Source organism: Triticum aestivum, chromosome 1B (assembly GCF_018294505.1).
Source record: "Triticum aestivum cultivar Chinese Spring chromosome 1B, IWGSC CS RefSeq v2.1, whole genome shotgun sequence".
Classification (NCBI taxonomy): Eukaryota; Viridiplantae; Streptophyta; class Magnoliopsida; order Poales; family Poaceae; genus Triticum; species Triticum aestivum.
Window position 1 is genome coordinate 594,252,114 of NC_057795.1, and position 8,795 is coordinate 594,260,908.

The following is an 8,795-nucleotide window of genomic DNA, read 5'->3' on the forward strand; positions in this document are numbered from 1 at the left end:
AATCTCATGGTCTAAGGAAAAGATACTTGACATTAGAAAAGCTTTAGCATACGAACTACACGATCTCTGTGCTATGCTTAGGATTGGGTCTTGTCCATCACATCATTCTCCTAATGATGTGATCCCGTTATCAATGACATCCAATGTCCATGGTCAGGAAACCGTAACCATCTATTGATCAACGAGCTAGTCAACTAGAGGCTTACTAGGAACATGGTGTTGTCTATGTATCCACACATGTATCTGAGTTTCCTATCAATACAATTATAGCATGGATAATAAACGATTATCATAAACAAGGAAATATAATAATAACTTATTTATTATTGCCTCTAGGGCATATTTCCAACAATAATCACCCAGTTACGTTGTGACGTTTGATAGCGCACAAGGTATTCCTTCGGTATCCGGGAGTTGCATAATCACATAGTCGAAGGAATATGTATTTGACATGAAGAAAGCAATAGCAATAAAACTGAACGATCAACATGATAAGCTAACGGATGGGTCTTGTCCATCACATCATTCTCCTAATGATGTGATCTCATTCATCAAATGACAACACATGTCTATGGTTAGGAAAGTTAACCATCTTTGATTAATGAGCTAGTCTAATAGAGGCTTACTAGGGACACGGTGTTTTGTCTAAGTATTCACACATGTATCAAGTTTCCGGTTAATACAATTCTAGCATGAATAATAAACATTTATCATGATATAAGGAAATATAAAATAACAACTTTATTATTGCCTCTAGGGCATATTTCCTTCAGGGGAGTCGCCCGTTCTTTTGTGAAAACCCAGCTTGACAATTTCTCTCTCACAAAATCCCCTTTTTTATGACAAGTCCCGTCAATATTTTCTCTCTCACAAAAAGCCCTTGTTTTATTCGTAAAAACCCATGATGTTTTCTCTCTCATAAAAGAGCCCTGGCCCACCTGCCAGGGACCTCGGGACTCAAACCACATACATGCAGACTACAGAAACAGGTGTGTACCACCCCATCCATCGCCATTTGTGGTTGAATATGCATAGGAAATCTCTATATCCTTTGTAGGGAATAATAGTTTTAATCAAAATGAAAAATATAGCCAAGGGAATTGAGCCGGCGACCTCATACGAACTTGCACCTCTGCCTGCCACTACAAAGAAGAAGATATAATGTATAAATAGGATAATTAAACTTTCTGTTTGCAAACTGTAGTCATATGTTATAAATAATTAAAAATAATTATATAAAAAATATGTACAAGTAATTTAAAAAGCTATTATATATTTAAATAAATGATGATAAAAGTTTGAAAATGTTCATGATTAATAAAATACTCATGATTTTATAGAAAATAGGTTACTTTAAGAACCTGATGTAATAAATTTGTGTATTGTCTAAAAAAATATAAATTAAAAATTAAATTAGATATAAAATATAAATATGTATGAAAAATATAAGTGAGCATAGTGTGCCCCTAGACTGCAGATCTTCAAATGAATATTATTTTAAGTTATGTACACTTTTTTCATTATATGAAGATGTTTTATAATGATACGCGATTTTTAAAAAATAAGGACATTTCTCTAACTTAATTTATTTGTATGCATTATTTATAACATGAAATATCCCAACTTGGTTGTTTTTACTGTGATTATTAATTTTAAAATTTCTAAAAAAGTCTAACTTGCGGAAAATGGGCCGCACTGACTTTAGACTATTACTTTATATCATAATTAATTATATGGCTATAACTAAAATTAATAATTGAATATTTAATGAAATTATACTATCAATTTTTAAATTTTATTTGTTTATTTTTATGTATACTGTTTTTAACATATGATTACAGTTTGGATACAAATAGTTTGACTCTTTACACATGATATCTTCTTTGTTGGAGTGGTAGGCAGAGGTGCAACCTCGCATGATGTCTCCTGTTCGATACCCTCGCTTGTCTTTTTTCATTTTGATTATTCACTCCAAAGATATATAAATTTCCTATCCTCAGTTAACCACAGATGCGATGGCTTGGTTGGCTATACACCCGCTCGTGCAGTCCGTGGGTCTGTGGTTCTAGTCCCCGTACAGACAAGTATAGGTCTCCCTTATAATTTTTAAGGTCGCTGGTAGGTGGGCCAGGACTCTTTTGTGAGAAAAAATGATGAGGGGTTTTCCAAAAAATAGGGGTTATTTTTGTGAGAGAAAATATTGAGGGGTTTTAAAAAAAACAGGGGCTTTTTTGAGAATTTTGATCAACTTCCTTTAATAAAAAAACAGGCCACACGCCCCGTCTCTCGTTGACAGCGGGCCCCAGGCCACACTGGTGCGCCTAGTCAGTGCCGATTTCGTATCTAACCGTGATTAGCACTGTGTTTGCACAATAGAGCCAAAATTTTGCAACACTTCAATGTTTGCTGCGGTTTCTATCACTAAGGTGATCATTTGCGTCAAGTTCTAGCACCACCAACGTAATTGACTCGCTAAAGAAATTTGACATCCGTGGACAACACAAATTGCCATAAAAACGTTCGCATTTGCCATGCCTTCCAACGAACGTTCGCTGGTTACGATGGTTCTATGTAATTTATCTCAATAACTATATATAATTTGACGGAATTTGTAATTTATACATGTCGATTTTGTGGAAATAGGAATGTCTGGATTAAAAAAAAGGCTAGAGGAAGAAGAAATAAGGACTACCTGCATCTTAATCTAATAACCCGAAAATTTGACTTAGGTGTGTATAGTTGGTCCCTTAATTATCATTATTTCGTTGGCTTTTAAGGGGTCTAGTACTCCATCCGTTTCTTTTCAATTGGCATATAAATTTTTCTCCACCAAAATCGTAAATTTTGATCAATTTTACAAAAAAAATATCAACATTCATAATACGAATATTATTAGATGCTTCATGAAATTGATTTTCATACTATATAACTTTAATATTATAGATATTGATATTTTTCAAGATAATTTTGTTCAAACTTTGTGTAGTTTGATTTCAAATAAATTTATTTTGTACGAAGGGTAAACAGAAACGGAGAGAGGATGGTTGCACGCGAGCTCAGAGCAAAGCAGGAGGACCAAAAGCATGTGGGTATAAATTTTGGCGCGAAAAAGTGGCGCGGGTATTCTTTTCGCGCTAACGGAAACGATTTTGGCGCGAGCCTTGCTATGACATGGGCGCCAAAATTCGCAAGAAATCCCCTTCTAACAGAGAGCGGAGCGAGACCATCGATCCCCAATCCAGGAGGCGAGGGAGGAAGAGATGGAGCCGTCGCAGAGAAGCGAGGGCGCCAGCATCAAGAAGCCCAGGACCCCGCCGGCGCCGCCCGGGGCCTACACCGGCGCCGAGCTCCTCGGGGAAATACTCCGTCGCCTCCCCGACATGGCGTCACTCGCCAGCGCCGCCCTCGTCTGCAAGCGCTGGGGCCGCATCGCTTCCGACCCCGCCGTCTTCCGCCGCTTCAGCTCCCTCCGCAGGCCCCCGCTCGTCGGCGTCATCCTCACCGACCTTGGCCGCGAGCGCTTCCCCCTCCACAACCCTGCTCTCCGCTTCATTGCGGCACACTCGCGTCACCCCGAGCAGGACCTCGCCGCAGCATTCGGCGATTTCTACTTCCAACGCCACCCCGAGATTAAAGCTGCCGACGAGTGGCGCCTCCGTGGCTGCGACGGTGGCCTCCTCCTCCTCTCCTGCGGCCGCTATGCGTCGAAGCTCGCCGTCTACGACCCTCTCGAGTGTACTGCCATCTTCTTCCAGCCACCCGAGCGCTGGCACACCGGCCGGTACGCCATCGTCGCCGACGAGGCCGACGCCTCCTTCCAGGTCATCGGCATAGATCTCTGGGTCGAAGAAACCTTTGCCGTCTTCTCCTCCCGCACCGGCAAATGGGTCGTGCTTGACTCATCGTTTCCATACTGGGGATTCGCGTGGCCTCGCAGCGACGGTATGGCCGCTGGGCGGTTCGCGTACTGGCGGTCGAACACCAAGAAGAACTTGTTAAGACCATGGGATCGACTAGGCTAGGATTTCGGAGTAGATTGAACTATCTATGATCTGTTTGTGTGTATACCTTAGCGTTCCGGCCATCGCTTCAGCGACGGTCGGTGTAGAGGTCGATGGTGATGGCCGAGAGTGGTGGCGTCGGTGGGCTTCCCATCGCTTCAGCGCCTCCCTCTAGATCGGATAGGGTTAGGAGTGGGGAACAGTGGTGGCGACGAACCTCGTACCTCGTGCCTCTGATCCCCACCTCCTCTTTATAGCACTGCGCGACAGGGGCTCACCAGCCTTGCTTGGGTTGGACGCCCCCGATCAGGGCGTGGGTCAAGGACCCAATGAGCCGTTGGGCCCATTGGTGGAGAGATCAACCTAACATTCTCCCCCTTGATCTCATCATTATACTTTTAACTTTATACTTCGAAATAACTCTTTTTAACGTACTCGTTCCATCACAGATTTGCATGTAGAGCATGTCTCATCGTCACGGTTCATTCCCGATAGAATCAACACCTACAACACACTCCTCTGTTTTGAAACAGATTCTTTAACCTTGGACCCTTTTATTGTCCGGAAATCTTAGACTATACCATAAAATCCATGTCGACTGTGTGTTCTCCGAACACACTGGGCGGCAAGCCTTTAATAAGCAGATCTGCAAATACTTGTCTGTTGCTTTCATGCTCCAAGCATTTCAACATAATTCCGGACTTTCTCCTTAACAACGTATAACTCTGTGTCAATGTGTTTGGCACCACACTTGACTCGTTGTCATAGGAGCGAATTACTTAACGGTTATTGTTGTCGTCAACCATTATCAACTCCGGGTACATGTTTCTTTAACCATTTTGCCTGTCCCTCGGCCTCATATCATGTTGTACATTATTTTTACATCATATTAATGATAATTGATTCATTCTTTAGAGTTTTTCTACACAAAAACTCCAAGTGTGAAAGTCAGCGACAATTGTGGATTTCGCTGTATATTTCACAAGTTCTATTTCTGTATTCACAACCTTTCGAGAACACTTGCTCCTTTTAGCATGAGGCCAATATTTTTGACTCCATTCCAGTGATCTATATCTGGACTGGACATTACCAAAACAACCCGGTTATGTGAACTGTGTCACGGTAATGTTATACTTTTGCATTCATTAAGCTTCCAACAGCTGAAGCATATGGTACCATATTCATTTGGTCTATTTCGTATTTACTTTTGGAACACTAAAGTTCCCAAAATCATTACCCTTTACTATAAGAACAGGTGTAGGTTTTCTCGCATGCATACTTTAGAAACTTTCCTTAGCATGCCCATGCGACACTCCTAATACCCCTTTTTTTCTTTTCTCGGTGAATCTCGATCCTTATAACGAGAGACATTCTTTTGAACTTTGAGGACAAGAACTTCGTTTCCTCCTGCAGTAGATTGACATGACCACTAGCAAGTAGGACGTCATCCACATGCACAGGATTATGAAATGAATTTCCCATTCTATAACTTTGCTTGGATACAATTGTCCTCTCATTTTCTTTAACCCTAAATAACATTTGATTGCTTTAGTCCATAAAAGACTTCTTCAGGCAGTATCCCCTGTGTTCTTTACTTTCATCTGATGTAACTCAGATCATGATGTCGATCATGATGTGCCACTAACACTCATTGTAATCTATTCATTCTCTTTGCACAAAATCTTTCGATTTAAGTCGTGCTTTATACCTTCACATATTTCCTTTGGAGTCACACTGACCTTGTAGACCCTTTACAGCCTATTGTTTTGGCTTCATTGGAAATTACTCATGAGTCCCAAACATCGTCGGGATTCACCAAATTTATTTCATCTCATATAGTGTCTTATCATTTAGACAAAACAGACACTACTCAAAGCTCGATTGAGTGCTTTAATTGAGGTAGGATCAACCTCCGTTAACATAGACTTTATAGTAATCAGAAGTATCTGATTTTCTCATTCCTTGAGACCATCTGTGTGTCAGATACTGGCACTTCTTTTCATATGGGGCTGTTGTTCCTCTTTCATTGCCAAGAGGCAAATTAATTGTATAGTCTTTCATTTTCAAGCGGCCATAGGTTTTAATCATTCCTCCTTTATAGAGCTAACAACCTGTGTTGTATAGGTCATACAACATGCTCCCCCAGATACAATCTATTTGAGTCTTAGGTATCTTCATACCATGCTCCCCCAGATTACTCCATCTTCACTAAGAATGGCGTATCTTTAAACTTTATTATTTAGGTTTATTCTGTTAAAACTTTCTTCTTTATGGCACTTTAAGCACCGACTTAGTATTCCTTAGTTTTCTTTTCTTGAGGGGTATTATTATGATCATCGTACTCCCCCAGACGGTCACATTCTTCATTAATGGATATCTCATATTTCTTCCCCCCCCCCTCGAAATGTGGCAAGAACTTTTTTGCCACAATTTCGAAAAAACCATTCACAACTCTTGTGAATTGAGAAAAGTTTGAGTATCTACTTCATTTATTTGATTACTTCATATGTAACGAAGTTATCTGTTGACTGGTATGGGAGTACTTTTTCCTTATTCCATTTCAGAAACTCAACAGAGTTCTTTATCATTAGTACTTTTGCAAGTCACACTTGCATATCATTCTTATCTTTAGGTTCGTCTGTAACTTTTATTCTCTTCGGAGTTATTGAGTGCTTAATGATTGTTACACATAAGATGTATGGTCGATACTAGGAAAGCACAATAGCTACTCCATACTTTTCTCCCAGAGTGGGACACATTAAAATCACATGAGTCATCATGTGTTTCTCCTGTCATACAGGATAAGTCTGAGAAAATTTCTGCCGCCATACGGGTTACGAAGGGATTTTCCCAGACTTTTCCTGCTATGCGGGTTTTATCATAATCATATTTTCCCGCCATGCGGGTAATTCTCTGTAAGGGACATAAATGCCAGAATTGGCTCTTTGGACTGCATATTCAATCATCAAGTTTATAAATAAATCCGAATGCTCTTTGACACATATGCTTGATCATGCATGTTGCTTGTTTCATCTCAAATCATGTTGACTGAAAAATCTTGTTCATAGAGAGTACATGAAAGACATTCGTCAACCAAGACTCTCAATGATCTATCTCTTTTCTTTTCTTGGATATTAATATCCGAGAATTATTTTCTTTTGAAGCCATTCTTTAGAGAGAACATACTCCCTCACATTATGACCTTTCTTGGTCATCTTTCGGGTCACAAGTACCCAGACATTCGTTTTCACGAATGAAGGCATGGAAAAATTATAGTCTGAGAAAAATTAGCCAATAATCAACAATAATGAGCATAAAAATAACCCCATGTTGATCTAGTTAAAAAATACGCACATTAAATTTTTAAAACTTCCTTTTATATTCTAAATCACCGTTGGGCTGAATTAGAACGAAACATCATCCTTATCCTTCTACATTAATTCCATATCACCGTCGGGCAGAAATGGAAATAACGCATATAACTTATAAATAATGTGATGATAAAATTTCTATTAAGCAACTTTGCTAAGAAAATAATCATCATTATCAACTTTATTGCAGCGGAAAACTAACAATATACATTTCTCACTCTTTATCAAATGCTTTGAAATTTGTCACTTTGATACAAAACTTATCAGAGATTTGAACTTTTAACTATAAGACTCATTGAATTATAATATTGTCATCTTCAACGTTGGTCAGAAAATAACAATACCATAATTAAACTTTAATCAAATATCTTTCTACTGTCATAGCAGAAGCTATCTGAATCTGAGATTTGACCCACAGGGGTAAAACATGGCTAAGAACATTTTTTTCCAATTAAATTTTCCCGTTGGTTCCAATTTAATTGAAGATAAAACTTTTACTTTGCAGCGGAAAACATGAATAAAAAATTCATGACCTTTTATTCTTGACAGAAACTTTTCTTTGACCAAAATAAAAAATCATGAACTTTATTATTTCCTTTATAAAAATTCATGACCTTTTCTTTTTCTGAAAAGTTTATATTTTTATTTTCAGAAACTTTTCTATTTTTCTTTGCAGGAATGTTTCTATTCCTTTTCTATTTTCTAAACAAATTTGCGTTGGATTATTAATTTGAATAGAAAAACTATATTAAATTTGCCCAAATAAACGGACAAAAGACCATTTTAGACCGGCCCAACCACCGAGCGCACGCGCCTGCCGGCCTTTCCTCTAGCCTAAACTGGCCCAAAGGGCCCAGCGCGGGGCGCTGATCTCTGGCCTGGTCCGGCAGACCAGAAGCCCAAGCCACTTTCGGCCTACTGGCCTGTCTGCGCTAGGGTTTTATCTGTGACCGTCGATTAGGATCGGACTGTCCAGCGCCGATTTCGCTAGAATAGAACTGGGAGGGGTTCCTCCCGATCGAAACCTAGCGCCCCCATTCGCATCGTTCGACTCAACCCCTCTGCGCCTCTCTCCGTCGCCCCTCTGTGCGGCAGCGGTGGCCGAGCGGAGACCGCGATGCCTCTGCCGCACTACGGCGGCATCCTCTACGTCGGCACCCAAGACGGCCGACGCCCAGGCCTCGCGCGGGAGGCGCTGCTGCGAAGGCACGGCGGCCCCGGCGGCCGGTTCCGAAGGCCCGCGTGACGGGGAAAACTCTCTGGATCGAAAATTCTTTTTCTGTTTCTGTAATCATCTGTCATCATTTAATCGATCTAGGAACTGTAGGTCACGATTTCTTTTCTTTGTACTACTCGAAAAATCTAGAGCCTAGATCGCTCTGACACCATTGTTAAGACCATGGGATCGACTAGGCTAGGATTT

General features: G+C 40.4%; 1 long non-coding RNA gene across 1 annotated transcript; it reads right to left on the reverse strand.

Annotated features, from left to right (window-relative positions):
- Positions 1-726: 726 nt before the first annotated feature.
- LOC123096519 (uncharacterized) lies at positions 727-4,367 on the reverse strand. Its single transcript, XR_006446648.1, has 2 exons — positions 4,069-4,367; positions 727-1,142 (listed from the first exon to the last, which is right to left on the reverse strand). It is a non-coding gene; the product is annotated as an uncharacterized lncRNA (long non-coding RNA).
- Between the last annotated feature and the right edge of the window lie 4,428 nt (positions 4,368-8,795).